The sequence below is a fragment of the Muntiacus reevesi genome, chromosome X, assembly GCF_963930625.1.
Source record: "Muntiacus reevesi chromosome X, mMunRee1.1, whole genome shotgun sequence".
In the NCBI taxonomy this organism is placed as follows: Eukaryota; Metazoa; Chordata; class Mammalia; order Artiodactyla; family Cervidae; genus Muntiacus; species Muntiacus reevesi.
The window spans coordinates 85,422,354-85,428,907 of NC_089271.1; the positions used below are offsets into that span (position 1 = coordinate 85,422,354).

The 6,554-nt window shown below is 43.8% G+C and overlaps 1 pseudogene; it reads right to left on the bottom strand.

The window, feature by feature from the left end:
- Window positions 1-341: 341 nt before the first annotated feature.
- On the bottom strand, window positions 342-1,747 carry LOC136154559 (spermidine synthase-like; annotated as a pseudogene).
- Between the last annotated feature and the right edge of the window lie 4,807 nt (window positions 1,748-6,554).

Sequence of the window (6,554 nt, forward strand, 5' to 3'; positions counted from 1 at the left end):
ATACTCAAAAATAGCCAGTATACAAATATCTTGTGTTGAGTTCCTAATATTTGCAAAGTACTTTGTTCTCATTGCTGTTCTAGATACACATGTTTGATCAGTGAGGGGTGACAGAAAGCAGAGGTGGTGCTGCAGGCATCTGGTTTAAGCTTGGAAGCTGAACGCCACACAGAAAGTTACTCCATCTAAGAGGGCAAGCCAGGCAGCATTCTGCAGCCTGTAACATTGGGTTGGGGAGCGAGCCAGCAGAAGTCTTGTCTAGGTCTGGCGGGGTCCAGGTACCCTGGAGGCTCACTGTTCACGGAGGTCATGGGCAGCTGTGGCAGCAGTGGCCCCTGAGTTCAGCACACATCATTCAGGGCCTTGCGGGCAAACTCAGGCAGGACAAAGGCTGCCCAGTGCACGTCAGAATTGCAGTATTTCAGTTGCATCTGTTCCACCTGCTTCATGTGTCTGCTGACTCAGGGGCTCCAAGAAGTTGGTGCTTGGATAGTTGCCGCACAGCATAAAGCCAATTTAGGATCCCCTGGAGAAGTGCATAGCAACCCACTCCAGTATTCTTGCCTGGAGAATTCCATGGACAGAGGAACCTGGCAGGGTACAGTTCATGGGGTCGCAAAGAGTCAGACACGACTGAAACTACTCAGCATGCACAGAGGAATGCACATGAAGCCAATTTGGCTGCTGGGGTAGGTGGGGATGGTGCACGAAGCATAGCCTATGCCCAGAAAGAGTGATTTGCAGAACTACCAGCATCTCCTTGATGAGGTCCAGGTTCAGTCGCTAACATGAGTTAGTAGCAGCAAAGGATGCCATCCTCTTTCAGGGATGAGCCGGTAATAGGACTTCTTCATGAGTTGGTAACAGGACTTCTTGAAGAGATTCTCAGCAGGGCCCAAAGGGTCTGAGCAGTCAGTGATAATGACATCTAAAGCATCCTGGTTATGCTTCATGGAGCTCAAAACCATCACCCACAGATAGGGTGAGCTTTGAACTGGAGTAGCGTACGGTCATGGGCTTCCCTGGTAGCTCAGCAGGGAAAGAATCCACCTGCAAAGCAGGAGACCCCAGTTTGATACCTGGGTTGGGAATATTCCCTGGAGAAGGGATAGGCTACACACTCCAGTATTCTTGCCGGGAGAATCCCATGGACAGAGGAGCCTGGCAGGCTACATATCATAGGGTCACAAAGAGTCAGACACGACTGAGAGCACAGTACGGCACAGTCAATGGCCATGCCCAGCAGGAACTTCTTAAGAGACTTGAATGACATTGCCCTCGGTCTCACACTGGACCACTGACTCCACAGAGGAATGCTGCACCACTTCCCGCTGGACACCACCATCCTCACCCCTGAGGATCAGCACCTCACCTGGATTGACGTGGCTGCAGAGGGCTGCAGAGCTGCCTTTCATCACCTGGTAGGAGAACTCATTCCTCTCAGTGTACTGGATGACAGATGACACCATCCAATGTCATCACAGAGCACGTTTCCATAGCTCTTACTGAGGAACACAAGGATATCCTGGTACCAGGAGCACTGATGGTACAGCAGCTGCTCTGCCTGCAGCTACAGGACCTGGCCAGGCTATAGGTTGCAAGGCTCCCAAACTAGCCTTCAGGGAGGGCTACAGGGCAGTCGGAGGTGGGACTCCATGGCTGGCGAGGAGGTGGGGGAAGGGGATATCAGGATTCCAGCTCCTCCTGCACCTCTCTCCATCCCCACCAGCATCCTAACACCGCCCATGTTCTAACAGCTCCTGAACCTTAACCCCAGGGGTGGGGAGGGACTGCCAGTCAGGGGAGAAATCCAAAGCCTCTTTGCAGACTAGTTTGATATTTTTCTTTCTCCTAGGTGTTTATTCTAGATGTTTTTTCTCCTAGATGTCAATCCTAAAGGAAATCAGTCCTGAGTATTCGTTGGAAGCTGAAACTGAAGCTGAAACTCCAGTACTTTGGCCACCTGATGCGAAGAACTGAGTCCTTGGGAAAGACCCTGATGCTGGGAAGGATTGAAGGCAGGAGAAGAGGGGGACAACAGAGGATGAAATGATTGGATGCCATCACTGACTCGATGGACATGATCCTGAGCAAGTCCTGGGAGTTGGTGATGGACAAGGAAGCCTGGCATGCTGCAGTCCATGGGGTCGCAGAGTCGGACATGACTGAGCAACTGAACTGAACTGAACAGAGACGTTTATTATCATTAACATTCTCCCCCACCGTCTCCAGATCACTGTCTCACTTCTATATGACATAATCCCATCCTAACACTTCTGGAAATAGCCACTAGAGACCACAAGAGGTGCTGTGTCCACTTATCCAGCAAACACTTTTAATACAAAATTATGAAAATGGTATTTCATTACCAGAAAATATACCTGTCTTGAAGAGTTCTGACAAAACATGGTCTACCTGAGGAGGAAATGGCAACCCACTCCAGTATCTTGCCTGCATTGCTCAGTTGTGGATGTATCTGGTGGTGAAAGTCAAGTCTGATGCTGTAAAGAACAATATTGCATAGGAACCTGGGATGTGAGTTCCATGAATCAATGTAAATTTGACGTGGTCAAGCAGGAGATGGCAAGAGTGAACATCAACATTTTAGGAATCAGTGAACTAAAATGGATGGGAATGGACACTTTAATTCAGATGACCATTGTATCTACTACTGTGGGCAAGAATCCCTTAGGAGAAATGCAGTAGCCCTCATAGGCAACAAAAGAGACCAAAATACAGTACTTGGGTTCAGCCTCAAAAATGACAGAATGATCTCGGTTCTTTCCAAGGCAAACCATTCAACATCACAGTAATCCAAGTCTATGCCAAAACCACTGAAACTGAGGAGGCTGAAATTAACTGGTTTTATGAAGACCTACTTTATCTTCTAGTGTGCATGCTTAGTCACTCAGTTGTATCCGACTCTGTGTGACCCCATGGACTGTAGCCTGCCAGGCTTCTCTGTCCATGGGATTCTCCAGGCAAGAATACTTGAGTGGGTTGCCATTTCCTGCTCCAGAGGATCTTCCCAATTCAGGGATCAAATGAGTGTCTCTTCCATCTCCTGTACTGGTAAGTGGATTCTTTACCACTGAACCACCTGGGAAGCCCACAGCATCTTCTAGAACTAACACACACACACACACAAAAAAAGATGTCCTTTTCATTATAGGGGATTGGAATGCAAAAATAGAAAGTCAAGAGATACACAGAATAACAGGCAAATTTGGCCTTGGAGTACAAAATGAAGCAGGGCAAAGGCTAACAGAATTTTGTCAAAAGAGCAGGCTGATCATAGCAAATATCTTTTCCTAACAACCCAAGAGACAGCTGTACACATGGACATCACTAGACAGTTAATAGTGAAATCAAATTGATTATGTTCTTTGCAGTCAAAGATTGAGAAGCTGTATAAAATTAGAAAAACAAGACCTAGAGCAGACTGTGGCTCAGATCATGAGCTCCTTATCGTAAAGTTCAGGTTTAAATTGAAGAAGGTAGGGGAAAACACTAGTCCATTCAGGTATGATCTAAGTCAAATCTTTATGATTATACAGCTGCAGTGATGAATAGATTCAAGGGATTAGATCTGGTAGACAAAGTGCCCGAAGAACTATGGACAGAGTTGCATAGCACTGTACAAGAAGCAGTGACCAAAACCTTCCTAAAGAAAAAGAAATGCAAGAAGGCAAAGTGGTTGTCTGAGGAGGCTTTACAAATAGCTGAGGAAGAAAAAAAAGAAAAAGGCAAGGGAGAAAGGGAAAGATATCCCCAACTGAATGCAAAGTTCCAGAGAATAGCAAAGAGAGACAAGAAGGCCTTTTTAAATGAACAATGCAAAGAAATAGAGGAAAACAATAGAATGGGAAAGACTAGAAATCTCTTCAAGAAAATTGAAGATATTAAATGAATGTTTCATGCAAAGATGGGCACAATAAAGGACAAAAATGGTAAGGACCTAACAGAAGCAGAAGATATTAAGAAGTGGCAAAAATACACGGAAGAGCTATACAAAAAAGATCTTAATGACCCAGATAACCACGATGGTGTGATCACACACCTAGAGCCAGACATCCTAGAATGTGAAGTCAAGTGGGCATTAGGAAACATCACTGCAAACAAAGCTAATGGAGGCAATGGAATTCCAGCTGATCTATTTAAAAATCCTAAAAGATGATGGTGTGAAAGTGCTGCACTCAATATGCCAGAAAATTTGGAAATGTCAGCAGTGGCCATAGGACTGGCAAAGGTCAGTTTTCATTCCAGTCCCAAAGAAGGGCAATCCCAAAGATCAAACTACTTTACAATTGTGCTCATTTCACACACTAGCAAGGTGATACTCAAGACCCTTCAGGCTAGGCTTCAGTAGTATGTGAACCAAGAACTTCCAGATATACAAATTGGAATTAGAAAAGACAGAGGAACCAGAGATCAAATTGCAAACATCTGTTGGATCTTGGAAAAAGCAAGAGAATTCCAGAAAAACATCCACTTCTGCTTCATTGACTACACTAAACCCTTTGACCTTGTGGATCACAACAAACTGGAAAATTCTTAAAGAGGCAGGAATACCAGACCCTTATCTGTCTCTTGAGAAACCTGTCTGCAGATCAAGAAGCAACAGTTAGAACCGGACATGGAACAATAGACTGGTTCAAAATTGGGAAAGGAATACAACAAGGCTGTATGTTATCACCCTGCTTATTTAATATCTATGCAGAGTACATCATGCAAAATGCCAGGCTGGATGAATCCAAAGCTGGAATCAAGATTGCTGGGAGAAATATCAACAACATCAGATATGCAGAAGATTCCACTCTAACGGCAGAAAGTGAAGAGGGACTAAGACCCTTCTTGATGAGGGTGAAAGAGGAGAGTGAAAAAGCTGGCTTAAAACTCAGCATTCAGAAAACCAAGATCATGGCATCCAGTCCCATCATTTCATGGCAAGTAGAAGGGAAAAAAATAGAAGTACTGACAGATTTTATTTTCTTGGGCTTCAAAATCACTGCAGACAGTGACTGCAGCCATGAAGTTAAAAGACGCTTGCTCCTTGGAAGGAAAGCCATGATAAACCAAGACAGCATATTAAAAAGTAGTGACGTCACTTTGATGTCAAAGGTTCATATAGTCAAAACTATAGTTTTTCCAGTAGCCATGTACAGATGTGAGAGTTGGACCATAAAGAGAGCTGAGACCTGAATAATTGAGGCTTTCAAATTGCAGTGTTGGAGAAGACTCTTGAGAGTCCCTTGGACAGCAAGGAGATTAAACCGGTCAATCCTAAAGGAAATCAACCCTGAATATTCATTGGAAGGACTGATCCTGATGCTGAACTCCAATACTTTGTTCAGCTGATGTGAAGAGACCCTGGTGCTGAGAAATATTGTAGCCAAAAGGATAAGGGAGAGGCAGGGAATGAAATGGTTCGATAGCATCACCAACTCAATGGACATGAATTTGAGCAAACTCCAGGAGACAGTGGAGGACAGAGAAGCCTAGCGTGCTGCAGTCCATAAGGTTTCAAGAGTCAGACACAACTTAACGACTGAACAACAACAGAATAAAATTACAGTCTTGACTATGACGATGAAAAGCCTTATGAACTTCCATTCACCACTGCATATCTTGACCAGCTCATAGTCAGTGTTGTGAAGACCAAGACAATGTTATGAAGACCAAAATGAAGACCATTTTGACCTAGACAGAGTACTTTGCCAAGGATGCGGGACTCCCTGTGTTAAAACTGGGAAAGCAGTTGCAAACCAGTGGGTTTGATCAAGTAAAGACCAGTTGAATGTAGTGGAAACTGCTACTGTCAAGAAAATCAAAGCATCTTACCTCCTTTCTGCTGGAATATACCTTTCTCATTAAACTTTAAATCATTAATGATTCTTCTCTTACTACATAATATTGCTTCATACCTGGTGCTACTATCTCCTCAAAACCAAAATTTTGTGAACTCTAGTTTTCTTGTTATTGTTGTAGCTGTTTTGACCAAAAGTTACTAATTTCTTTTTAAATGGTCATCTTCAAGACTCTCTCTGAACTATTTAATGATTCTTTTACAATGTAATCAATAGATAGGTATTCCATGATAATTTCTGGCATCATGGTACCATAATTCCATTTCCCTCTTCTTCATCTCAACAATGAAAGTAGCTGGAATTTTGCTGACTATCTCATAACAGTTGCACACCAATTGCATTTATCTTACTGTGACAACAATCGATATTGTTGCCCTTTCTTGATTAGAAAATGGAGGCTAAGTGGAATCAGTGACTGGTATAGGTTTTAGAGGGCTTAGTTTGTGGCTCAGTTGATAAAGAATTTGCCTGCAATACATGAGACTGCCTGTAAAACAAAAGACCCTAGTTTGATCCCTGGGTCAGGAAGATTCCCTGGATAAGGAAATGGCAACCCATTCCAGTATTCTTGCCTGGAGAATCCCATAGACAGAGGATCCTGGCAGGTTACAGTATAAGGGGTCACAAGAGTCAGACATGACTTAGCAAACAAACCAAGTCATAGGTTGTAGAACTAGTCACAGGAAA